This window comes from Palaemon carinicauda, chromosome 25, assembly GCF_036898095.1.
Source record: "Palaemon carinicauda isolate YSFRI2023 chromosome 25, ASM3689809v2, whole genome shotgun sequence".
In the NCBI taxonomy this organism is placed as follows: domain Eukaryota; kingdom Metazoa; phylum Arthropoda; class Malacostraca; order Decapoda; family Palaemonidae; genus Palaemon; species Palaemon carinicauda.
In genome coordinates, this window is record NC_090749.1 from 103,693,999 (window position 1) to 103,706,682 (window position 12,684).

The following is a 12,684-nucleotide window of genomic DNA, read 5'->3' on the forward strand; positions in this document are numbered from 1 at the left end:
GAATCAGTAAGTTTCCTTTTCAGAGTTGTGTGTGTAGTGTACGATATCTACGTGGAGGCCTCGGCAGTTAGGCCACCACGGCGTAATTTTATGGGTGGCGATCGAGTTTGACTTATGTCTTTCTCTCTCTCTCTCTCTCTCTCTCTTGAGGTCGTTCACCCTTTTACTACGTGTTACTACGCCCTTGTAGCTTCCTTTCCGTGTGGGGGGGTTGCTACGCCGTACGTTTGTCTCAATTAGTTTATGAATCTAATTGTAGTTGTTTTTTTTTAAATTACATAATTACATAGTTTCATAATTATAATTGTTATAATTCTGTTTTGGTTACAGCTCTCCTTCCGTGAGTGTAAGTGGTTGTGAGGGTACGTGCCTGTTGTGTAATTCTTGTTCCTTTCCCTCGGGATTCCTCTTCGGAGCCTTCCCGGGGGAATGAATGTCTACTAATATTATTTGTTTTATTTTTTTACAGTTACCGATCTAGTTCGTTTCTGTAATATGGCAACGGTGTGAGCTGTCTTGTTGAGTCCTGGGGATTCGGCTGTTGCTGCCTCCCCCCTTGTATTTTCGTCAGGGGCGTGTCTCCTTCTACTGGAAGTACTCCCGTGACGACGGACAGCTCTCCAGTTCATTTTAGAACTCTCAGGAGGCTTGCCTCCTTGGGCGGGTAACTTTCCTTCCGAGGGAAGTTTTTCCTGTCCAGGCTTGAGTTTTTCCCCTTTTGGGGGGTTCTTCTCTTGCCTTTTTTTTGTGCGACTATGCTCTTGGTGCTGAGCGGTCACACCTGCAGTTTCGCTCAAGGGGCTGGGCAACTGCAGGAGCTCCTCTTCGGAGGATTGCTCCTTTTATGTCACTGGCTGATCAGTCTCTTCTACGAAGTGTTTCTCTTTCGTTCGCGAGAGAGTACACTCATAGAGACTCCTCTTCGGAGGATTCTTCTGTTGCTGTTGGCCTCCCTCGCCGTAAGGCCCACCGTCCGCCTCGTCGTAAGGGCCTCTCATCTCCCTATAAGGGTGCTAAGAGGCGCCTTTTTGAATCTCCGTTTGCAGCCTACAACTCCTTTTTCTTGATCTTCTGCCTTGGTGCAGATGGACAGCAGTCTGATCTCGTCTTCCGACGGGCAACGGTCTTCCCGACGGACAACAGCGAACCAACGGTTTTCCATTGCGCGGACGGACGGTGTTCCGTCGCGCGAACCGACGGTGTTCCGTCGCGCGAACCGACGGTGTTCCGTCGCGAGGACCGACGGTGTTCCGTCGCGCGCCGTCGCGCGAACTGACAGTGTTCCGTCGCTCGAACCTAGTGTTTTTTCGCACAAACGTCGGCTTATTTCTTGCAGTACTGTATCCATTGCTCGTCTATGGGTTATCGCTCGCCGACCACCAGCTCTCGCCCTTCCTACCACGCTCGCCCTCCTTCTGCGCTCCTTCGCTCACCTTCGTTTGCGTTCCTACATTACCGCGCATGGGCGCTTCCACGTTCGCCCACGCGCAAATCTTTGAATTACCATCGAGCGAGCTCCAGGGCGATTGCGACCACGATTCCCATTGGGGTTTTCGCAGCATGGCCAGCCTGGCGAGTTCTTCTGGAGCGTATTTCCAGAACACGGCCTCACCCCGTAAACGCAGAGCATGGCACTTGCAAGAATAGGAGAAACTTCAGGGAGATCTGAGCAACACTCCTCTTTCCAGAACCTGGGTTAGCCCTTCCCCGTCATTCCCTGGAAGGATTTTTGGCGGGGGGGCTTTCCGTTCGAGATTTCTCCATCAGACAAGGGGTGACTGCTTACCCCTTCCTCTGGGGGTTTACCAGGTCCTTTCCCTCCTTGGTTACGGCCCGAAGTTTGGTTCAAGGAAGCTACAGGAAGATCATGGGTACTTTCCTCCTCTCGAGCTCAGGCACCTTGGCCTTTCGTCGTTAAGTATCTAACTTGCAGACAAGCTCGATGTTGTACCATCTGGACGCGCTGACTGAGGGCTTCCTTCGGGTGTCTCATCTGTGGAGGTCGACGACCTCAGACACCCTTCCATCCTTGAGAAGAGTTTGTTTGTGCCCAAGGACAGAGACTTAGACAGCGGCTGTGCGGAAGAAATCGACTTCCGTTTTCACTCCTCCAAGGCGCTTTCTTCCAGACTCTGCAGGGCTCCAGCGCCCTTTTCTTTCAACCACGTCGGCCTAAGTTATCGGCTATGACAACTGGGACCAGGTCCAATTGCAGTTTCCTCCTGTCAGGAACAGATGGCACAGGAGGCTCCCCCGGGGGGGCATAGTCCTAAAAGGAGCGGCAGAGTTCACGAACTCTAGGATTGCAGGTTTTTCGCTGGGAGGATGCTTAAGGTTACTCATCCGAATGACAGCTTCCCGATGCCCATTCCCGCACAATCTCTGATCAGCCAAGGATATCGCGCCTGCCGTCTGTCAGCGAATTCAGTGTCTCTGAACCTCTATGCCATAGTGTCAGCAAGAGTTGCCCGGTTGGGCAGAATGATCCATACCTTAGGCGAAGGTCTTCCATAGGATCATCGACGGCTTCACCCCCGGCCTCTTCAGTCGATTCTTTCTTGTAAGGAAGGATCTGAGAGGGGAGTTCCGTAGTCGACCTCTCAGCCCTGATCAAGTTTGTCGAACAAACTTCGGCCAGCGTAGAACAGCAGAATCGATCAGACTGGTAACGAGGCGACAGGACTCCTTAAACCCTGGATCGGAAGGACGGGTACTTTCAGTTTCCATTCCATCCATCTTCCAGGGAGCTCGTCGAATTCAGCCTAGACTGCAAGTATTCCTGCTTATGATGCAGTGTGGCTATCCCGCCGTGGCATAGCAGGTTTTTTTCCCCAGAGAACTCTCCCTGCCTTTCTCATGGCCGCTCAGGTGCAGGCTTCCGCCTCCTCTGCCGTTTGGAGGGCTGGTCAACTCCGGTAGGCTCGGGTTCGACCTTCTTCAGCGCCGGGACAACCTTTCGGATGCTTATCATGAGTGTGGGTTCATGGTATTTTGCTTGGAGCCTTCTCTTCTTCTGCCTCAACATCTGGAGTATCTGGCCATGGTATTGAGTCAACGGCCATACCACGTTGGAAACCCCGCTTCTCGTCCGTCCAGCGAGGTTAAGCAACGTCGGATCTGGTCGGTACTTGGATGGGTGACCACCTGGGGACGCCAGATTCTGTTACCACATCCTCCGAGCCTTCCTTTCAGTTGACTGTGGCAAGACTGAGGAGAGTCGCAGTACCTGTTCTCAGTCAAGTAGAGCTTTCAGCCCTACCTTGGAATGTTTCCTAGTTCTCCTTTCCTCATTGACCCGTCTATAGTCCGAACGGTCGCCTCAGGATAAGTTCCATGTGGGGCGGTCCAAGTTCCGGTGGCTTCAGGCAATGTTTAACCGGACTTCCTGGCCCCTATGGGACCAGCGGAACTATTAGACCTGCAATGGGTGTTGACCTATGGAGCCTCTTGATGGTAGTGGATATTCTCGTCCTTTCCCCACATTTTTTATGCTGTTCTCGGACTCGTCAAAGGAAAGGGGGGGGGGGGGCATGTTCCGGTCCAGGCCTATGGTCAAGACCTGAAGGATACCTCTCCATCATTCAGGCAGGCTTAGGGGCCTTAGTCTGGCCCCTCTACAGATCCTACAGCTCCTGCCGAGTCGCCCCGTGCGCGTCGACTTCATGATTCTGGCGTATTCTAACCAGCAGGGGACGCATTTTCACACCTTCACATCTTGCAGTAGAGATACCGGGATGATTGAGATTCTCTCAATACCACCATCGGCTCTCTCATTCCAGGCAGGGGAATGTTCTCTCCGATTGTCCGAGCAGAGCCTCGTAGAGAGAGTGTACCTGGGGGTCTTTGACCTTGGGTAACCAGCAAGTCCTGGTCTGGGGGACCTGATCGCGACAGCTTGGAACATCAAGCTTCCGCTGTTCTTCCCCCCAGTCTCAGACCCCGAGACTCTGGCAAGATGCATTCCGGTGATGGTGGGACAACTTCGACGCCTGCGTCTTCCCTCCTTTTTGTCTGTGGACAATGGGTCTCAACAAGACCAGGTTGTCTGTCAACCTTTCAATGGGAGAGCTCCACTGGGACTATGCGCAGAACGGTTTCTGGACCCTCTGCTTCCCCTGACGGAACTCCCGGGAGAGCTTCTCCCACGGCGCAGACTACTCAAACAACCACACTGCGACATCTCTCCCGAACCGGGGCGTCGCTTCGGCTTCATGCCTGGAGACACTACGCCTCCTCCTCAAGAAGAGACAACCCGCTACAGTCGCGGTACGGAGGTCACGTCATCTGCGATAGTCATCCACAGGGGTCTTCCAGGCAAAGTGAAGAGTCTAAGGTGGTTGGTGCCGTGGGAGATATACCTCTTCCCTTGAGGCCTCTTCTCCAGCAATAACGGTCTTATTGCCTTTCGGCGGGAGGAAACTCCTTTCCTCTCTCGGCAATGAAGCCTGTCGCTCAACCTTTTCCTGACCTTCAGGCTTAAAGGAATAACTTTTTCCTGCCCGCTGGATTTATCCTCGCTCATGCGAAGCTACGATCGTCCCTGCCCTAGTCGGAGGAAGACCTCCAACTTGGAGCATGGCTCGGACTTTTAGGCCTTTAAGAGATCTTCTCAAGACCCTTTACGACAGGCCTCGGATTGTATTCCGCCTTGGGTCTCCTGCTCACTCTGGCCACGGCCAGTGTGTAAGCAATCTTCTTGGTCTCTTACGACTCCCCCCTTTCTAAGGAAGAGGGGAAGGCAACATTCAGGTTCGCTCCTGAGTTGTTGGCTAGACTCAGAATCTGGGGGTCCCGGCCCTTCGGTCCAATTCATTCAAGATTTCGAGTCTCCATTCTGTATCTGATGTCCCAAGACCTTCTCTTTCTTGCCAGTAAAGGAATCGAGAGGTTAGCGCTAGGAACAGCTGCAGTTTGTCCTCAGTTGCAGCTGATTTGGGAGCACAAGGAGGACACGGGGGAGAGTCACCAGTATACCTCTTCAGCCCGGACTCAAGGACATTCATCTCGACCTGTCTCCAGACCCTCCCCCGTCACGTCGCCCTACAGCACGATGTTGGATACATCGCAACGTCCCTCGCCTTCGAGTAATACTACTCTGTGACGCAGGTGCTACAAGCTGGAGTTTGGAAGCATCTAATGACCTTCGCAGCCCGCTTCCTGCAGGGCGTGACCCACAGGAGTCTCGATACGTTTTCTATCGCTCTGTGGTGGCTACACAACAGCTGGTCTAACCTCAGGCTCCTTTTTGGACAGGTAGCAGAAGGTTGAGGGCATTGTTATCAGGTTTTAGTCTACATGAACGAAAGAAGTATGTCTGGCTCTTATTTCTTTCTTTATCATCCCCTCTACGGGGAAGCAGCATCTTGGTCTTTGCATAGCTGACCTCGAACCTCTGCAGGTAAACCATGCTTCCTTGTGTTCCGAGTATTGAGTCAATACTGTCGCGTCCCCCATACCCTGACGAGGTGGTATTGGGAACGTCCTAACCCAGAGTTCCTTCTGGAACTCCAGGTCAACTGCCTAGGACGGGTCACACTTCTTCCTTCACACACAAGCTTACGTAGGCCACATGGTTCCTTGCGGAGCAAGGAACTTGTGAGGTGCAGGGACTCCTTTTCTCAAGTGCGACTCACTCGGATTCTGAGTCCCCGGGTAAAGCCAAAGCCAGTATGGCTGGGGACTTTCCACCCTACCTAATGGGTAAGTCACCCTCAGTAAAAAGCGTGGTTTGTATTTCGGTTACGGAACAAATGACAAATTCGAAGATAATTTGTATTTTTCCTAACCATACAAACCTTAGCTATTTACACACATTTACCCGCCAGCCCTGTCCCCCAAGACAAGTCCTACCTCTAAGTGAAAGTGAGCATTCATCTGTGTGTAAGGGGGGGGAGGGGTAGCTAGCTACCACTCCCCTACCCCCCCGCTAACTAGCGCGGGGGTAATACACCCTCGTTAAATTCTAATGGCTCGCCATTTCAGCTGCGCTAAAAGGTAAAACCTCTGTAAATAGCTAAGGTTTGTATGGTTAGGAAAAATACAAATTATCTTCGAATTTGTCATATTAATGGAATTACAGGTAACGAAATATCGTATTTGGGGTCTTCATATATCGTGGTATTTTCAAAATTTCCGGAAAATCCACGATATGTTTATATATATGGGTTATGAAAAGAACCCGCGAAGTGGTGAATCCGCGATGGTCGAACCGCGAAGTAGCGAGGGCTCACTGTATGTAGCTGTCTTACATTTCTGCCTTGGTAGCAATACAATTTCATTGTCTGGCTCTTCAAAATGGCGTTTCCTCTTCCTTGACCGCTGATGATCAGCCCGGTAACACGATTTGCTAAGAATGGATCGAATTGTGCTAACAGTTCTATGATCCCTAGGAAATTACCATTGTTTTCCGAACCAAAAACCTCATTTCCTCCACGGAAAGCAAGTCCTCTTAGAGCTAAGAATTTTACAACCGCAACAACTCTTTCTAGAACTTTTCTCCAATAAGTGCGCTCTTTTTCAGTTTGATTTTCCAAATGAGAATCCAATAAGCCTTTTTTCTGTGCACGAAATACACTGGCTAAAATGCAGCTCCTGTGAGTGGTGCCGTTTTCATGTTCCTCGAAACGCTTGGAATTTATCCAGTCCTTGAACCCCTGTGTGAAGGCATTTTCTTTGGTAGAAAATAGCTTGCATGGGGAACAATACACTTTTCCTGAGCTTTCAGAGTATACCATCCATGATCTTTTCACAGTTTCTGAATTTGCAAGCTTCCTATAAAACATCGATGACTTTTTAAACAACGACGATTTCCATCATCATAAATCCTTGCTGATTTCCTAAAGTCAATGTTCAGAGTTTGACTGAAGTTTTCTGCCATGAAAGCATTACGTAGAGAATCTGGGATTACATTTGGCCATGAGGCAGGATCTTTCAAGACAAATCCTGTGGATGAAATGTCCGTCACATTGAGTGGAGACACAAAAGAAGTAGATGCTGGCTGCGAAATGATGGAGGGAGGGCTTCCTGTATGATCTGACGTATCTGCAGATTCAACTGTTTTCGTGAGCATGTCTGTGATCTTTCTGCAGCTTCCTACATCTTTCTTTTTCTGTTCTTCTTCTTGAATTTTCCTCTTTCTTTTCTGTGACCCACTCGCATAAGAACGTCCAACATCACGTTCACTAGATGCCATAATGAGTATGTATCACTGTCTGTAATACTGCAAATACAAATTTTTCATTATCAATTATTATTTTTTCAATATTAAACTTAGCCGGTGATCATATAGCTGCAACTCTGTTGCTCGACAGAAAAACCTACGGTCAAAATACGCCAGCGATCGCTATGCAGGTGGGGGTGTACATCAACAGCGCCATCTGTCGAGCAGGTACTTAGTACTCCAAGTAAACAAAGAACCAATTTTCTCTCTGTCGGGCTTCCGGCAAGACCTACTAATACGCTGTTACTAACTGGATTTGTTTTCACAACTATTTGGTGAAGTACACTATTCTAGTTTTGAGCTTTCACTATGCAGGGGTTTTATCTTCATCTCAAAACTTGAACTCGTTTTGGATAGATTTAATTATGGTGACAAAGAGAGTATGGACTCTCTTTCACTTTTAAATGGCCGACCCTTCCCTTAGACGGAAGTGTGTTTAGGTTTTTAGTAATTTTGCTTAACACGTTATAGATCTATTATTTTATATCTCTCCGCCATTATTAGGCCTCTTCGATTAACTTTCCATTTATTATAAACATATAAAAATAAATTTTTATGTTTTGTTTATATGCGACTTTCCTGATAGTAGGCGGTCCTAACTTGGAACCGAAGTTAATCAACGTTGAGCCCGTTATATCGTATTTAGCCTTTAAAGAATTTAAAATTTTTTTAAATTTAATGTTTTATGAAAGAATTTCTTTGATAGTCTTCGTACTGTTTTCAAAGATGAACTAACGTTTAGTTTTTTAGACTACGCAGTTGTTGACGTTCAGGACGTTCAACATGCGCTCTATCGTTACGATAGAGAGAGAGTGTATCACGGTTTCACTTTGCAGTAAGAGTAAATCGATTCTGACGTTTTGTTCATTCTTTCTTAGCTTAAATGTTTTAAATTCTATTTTAAAGGAACTTTTTAATTGAAAAACCTTTCAGTTTTTTCCTTTAGTCAAATAACATGTTTTTTTGACGAAATATAATTGGGCTCTTCTCTTAGGTGCGAAATCAAGAGAGAAAGAGAGAGAGAGATAGAGACGGAGGGAGAGAGAGGAGAGAAAACGTTCCGTTCAAGCGGGTAACGTTGTTCTCGTGTTACTCTCCTCCCTAGTCGCTGTACGGGGAAGAAGGTAAAACGTTTCTAGGGTTTTATTCTTGTCCCCAGGCTATGTGCGGTGAGAGATTGTAAACGTAGTTTATTTGAACGAGTGTTTAGTCTCTTTCCCAGCCACTGAATTTTTTATCTTTATATATGTTTTCTGTTTTTTGCTAGTATTAATAGCTGCATTATACGACTGACTTCGCAATTACTACCTTTTAATGAAGGATAGAATTGCGTGTTTCAGGTAGAAATCAGTAAAAGTTTCGATTTCAGTGTAATAAGTGCAAAACAGAAAATCGAAGTGATAAAGTGATATGCGCAAAGTGTTACAGTGTTGCGTCCGAGGGTTCGTCTGTTCGTGCCTGTCGTTCACCTAGTCCGGGACCTCTTGCAAGCTCCCAAGCCCAGGGGAGAAGTAATGTCGAACGACTTATGGGTTCGTCAGGCCTTGATCAACGAACAGACGTTTCCCTCCGTGGTTTCGGGCGTATCTAACCAAGATCGCCCCACCCACACAAAGACGAGAGAGCCCATTTATTTCTCGTCTGCGGAAGAGGTTTCTCGTAAGAAACCATGGACCAAGGTCTCGCAGCTTATTAAGCGCAAGTCGGTCCCTTCCGCGCAAGTCCAACGGCCCAGTTGTAGCCACTGGGTCAGTTCGGACTCGCTGCAGTCTTCCGACGACTGCTCACCTCCTAGAGAGGCAAAGCGGTACCGCATCAGGCAGTCACACCGTCTGTTGCCGCACCTGATCCTGTAGACCCTAAGTGGTCTGTGCTGCAGACCATGCAGTCTCAGTTAACGTCATTGATGCGGGACTTTCGTGCGGAGAAGGTTGACACTGCACCAACCTCTAGCCTACAACCAACACGGTTGTGCGTCCTGTGGACGCTGAGGCAACCTTCTGCCGCACTCCAGCTGAGAGAGTCCCGCCACCCATGCGTTCCAGTGTACCCTGCCAGCCGCATGTTGACGTTCAGTAACGCACGGAGCCTTCCGTTGACGTTCGCGAGGTACAACAACAGTCTAAGTTGTTTTGTTTTGACGCGGTGCGTCGACCTCCGCATTCTAGAGTTGTTTTGACTGCTCAGTATAGACAGTCAAAGCAGTCTCGAGTGAACACTGTATGTCCTCACGCACCTGTTGTGGTTGACAGTTCAGTTGTTGACAGTTCACAGACTGTCAAGCAGTTACATGACGTTGCCTTCTGGTCTGCTACTAATGCACCAGTGCTGTATGTCCTCACGCACCTGTTGTGGTTGACAGTTCAGTTGTTGACAGTTCACAGACTGTCAAGCAGTTACATGACGTTGCCTTCTGGTCTGCTACTAATGCACCAGTGAGAGACTCACTGAGATAACCTAGCTTTTATCGGACAAGGTTCCTGTAGATGAGAAAGTGCTGTTCTCCCTCCTACTGATATTCCTTTGAGGACTCTGTCATTTGGAGAGGAGCCTTTAGCTGCTTAGCCTCCTATGGACTTTAATTAAATCATGATGATTTTTTAAGGATCTTCGTCCGGATCTTGTAACTGCTGCTCCTCGTTCGCCTAAACGTCAGAACTTACACTAGGCCTAGCTACTTCGAAGCCGTTGTTGTTAAGCTAGTGCTCTCTCGCTCTCCTAGAGAGCGTTACGTTGGCTAGGCGACTGGTTTTTGCACCAGGAGGAGTTTTAGGGATACAGCCTTTGATTTCCCTTCTTTTAAACTGGCTTATAGAGCGAGAGTCTGATAGGACACGAGAGAAGTTCTCGGCTTGGGAGTTCATGCCTCTGCCCAGATAGACTTCTCAATTCTGGTAGACTCGCCCTGGCGCCTAGCCAGGAGACGCTCCAAGTTGTTTACAGGTCAACTTCTCAACTTTTGTCGAGCCTTTGAAGTTTTGCTGTACTATTATGTCACACATAACAAGGCTTCCAGGGATGGTAAATGGTTCCGCCTCAGTCGCTAACCCCGTCTGTTGCCACACCTGCTCCCGTAGACCCTAAATGGGCTTTGCTGCAAGACATGCAGTCCAAGCTTGTGTCCTTGATAGAGGACTTAAATGCGGAGAAGAACCTTCTGGCCAACAACCTTCCAACCGGTTGGTTGTGCGCCCTGTTGACGCTGAGGTAACCTACTCGCGTCTGCCAGTTGAGGTGGTTCCTCCTTCTGGCCAACAACCTTCCAACCGGTCGGTTGTGCGCCCTGTTGACGCTGAGGTAACCTACTCGCGTCTGCCAGTTGAGGTGGTTCCTCCACCGATGCGACCCAGTGTGGGTTGCCAGTCGCACGTTGACGTTAAGCGACGCTCGGAGGTGGTTGTTGACGTTCAGGACGTTCAACAACCAGCAGAGGTGACTTGTTGTGACGCAGTGCGTCAACCTCAGCAACCCGGTAGGGTGTTGACTGCACAACCCAGACAGTCTAGACAGTTTCGGGTTGACGCTGTACTTCCTCGCGCACCCATGGTTGTTGACAGTTCACAGACTGTGCAGCAGTGCCATGATATTGCGTCCGGCTCTGTCACGCATCCACCAGTGCGACCGGATTCAGCGAGTCAGACGTTGCCCACTCCGTTGCCGTTTCCTCATCAGTTTCGGATGAGGAACCCTCTGATGAGGACGTTGCTGAACAAGACGATCAACCCCCAGCCCTGCTATCCATCCAGAAGATGCTGAAGAAGGAACGCTGCCCAGTCAGGCTGTGGATGAGTCTGGTAGGGACACTGTCATCCGTGGATCAATTTGTGTCACTAGGAAGACTACACCTCCGTCCTCTTCTATACCATCTAGCTTTTCACTGGAAAAAGGACAAGACGCTAGAAGCGGTCTCGATCCCGGTTTCCGGAAAGATAAAGTCTTGTCTGACTTGGTGAAAGGACTATATCAACCTTAGAGAGGGTCTTCCCCTGACTGTTCAGACTCCCAACCACGTTCTCTTCTCGGACGCATCGGACGTAGGCTGGGGTGCGACATTAGACGGTAGGGAATGCTCGGGATTATGGAACTCGAGTCAAAGGACAATGCATTTCAACTGCAAGGAGCTACTGGCAGTACGTCTGACCTGGAAAAGCTTCAGGTCTCTCCTTCAAGGCAAAGTGGTGGAGGTGAACTCGGACAACACCACGGCTTTGGCGTACATCTCCAAGCAAGGAGGGACCTACTCTCTGACATTGTACGAGATCGCAAGGGACCTCCTCACCTGGTCAAAGGTCTAGACATATCACTAGTAACGAGGTTCATCCAAGGCAACTTGAATGTCATGGCAGATTGTCTCAGTCGGAAGGGACAAATAATTCCAACAGAATGGACCCTCCACAAGGATGCCTGCAAGAGACTTTGGGCCACCTGGGGCCAGCCAACCATAGATCTCTTCGCAACCTCGATGACCAAGAGGCTCCCAATATTTTGCTCACCAATCCCGGACCCAGCAGCAGTTCATATAGATGCCTTTCTACTAGATTGGTCACATCTAGATCTATATGCATTCCCTCCGTTCAAGATTGTCAACAAGGTACTGCAGAAGTTCGCCTCTCACGAAGGGACAAGGTTGACGCTAGTTGCTTCCCTCTGGCCCGCGAGAGAATGGCTCACCGAGGTACTTCGATGGCTAGTAGACGTTCCCAGAACACTTCCCCTAAGGGTGGACCTTCTACGTCAGCCACGCGTAAAGAAGGTACACCAAGGCCTCCACGCTCTTCGTGTGACTGCCTTCAGTCTATCAAAAGACTCTCGAGAGCTAGAGGCTTTTCGAAGGAGGCAACCAGAGCGATTGCTAGAGCAAGGAGAACATCCACCCTTAGAGACTACCAATCGAAGTGGGAAATCTTCCGAAACTGGTGCAAGTCAGTATCCGTATCCTCGACCAGTACCTCTGTAACTCAAATAGCTGACTTTCTCTTATATCTGAGGAAAGAGCGATCTCTTTCAGCTCCCACTATCAAGGGTTACAGAAGCATGTTGGCATCAGTCTTCCGTCACAGAGGCTTAGATCTTTCCAACAATAAAGATCTACAGGACCTCCTTAAGTCTTTTGAGACCACGAAGGAGCATCGTTTGGTTACACCTGGTTGGAATTTAGACGTGGTACTAAGATTCCTTATGTCAGACAGGTTCGAACCGCTACAATCAGCCTCCCTGAAAGATCTCACCTTTAAGACTTTTCCTGATATGCTTAGCCATAGCTAAAAGAGTCAGTGAGATTCATGCCTTCAGCAAGAACATCGGATTCTCATCCGAAACGGCTACATGTTCTACAACTTGGTTTTCTAGCCAAACACGAGCTGCCTTCTCGGCCTTGACCAATATCGTTCGATATTCCAAACTTATCGTATGGTTGGAAATGAACTAGAAAGAGTCTTATGTCCTGTAAGAGCTCTTAAGTTCTA

General features: G+C 48.9%; 1 pseudogene; it reads left to right on the forward strand.

Annotated features, from left to right (window-relative positions):
* The first annotated feature begins 3,050 nt into the window (after positions 1-3,050).
* Positions 3,051-3,169, forward strand: LOC137619343 (5S ribosomal RNA; annotated as a pseudogene).
* Positions 3,170-12,684: the final 9,515 nt, after the last annotated feature.